Source organism: Rhinolophus hipposideros, assembly GCF_964194185.1.
Source record: "Rhinolophus hipposideros genome assembly, chromosome: 1".
Lineage (NCBI taxonomy): Eukaryota > Metazoa > Chordata > Mammalia > Chiroptera > Rhinolophidae > Rhinolophus > Rhinolophus hipposideros.
In genome coordinates, this window is record NC_138047.1 from 33,520,976 (window position 1) to 33,521,405 (window position 430).

Genomic DNA, 430 nt, shown 5'->3' on the forward strand with positions numbered 1-430 from the left:
ATGATTATGTTAAAACATTTCTTCATTGCTCAAATCTCCAATATTCCTTCCTTATTTCTCACTGTTAATTGACGACTTTATTCTTATTTTATTGAAACATGGAAACATCCAGAAGAAAAATGCTTTATATTTCCACCACAAGATTCTACCAACCTACATGGATCTTTATAATACAACGTCGGACAATTAAGTTCTCGAACGGATTCTAGAAAAAGCTACATACCTCATTGCTGAATATCACTATGGTCACCTTTGAAGTACTCCCTTTGGGAAGCTGTGCACCAATGCCAGCACCTAGTCCACCAACCTTCAAAGCAATTTTGGAACTCTTTTTCTGGAATGGTCATCAGAGCTGTCATCATGCTACCCTTGATGTCCTGAATGTCATCAAAATGTCTCCCTGTCAATATTTCTTTTATCTTCAGGTAAA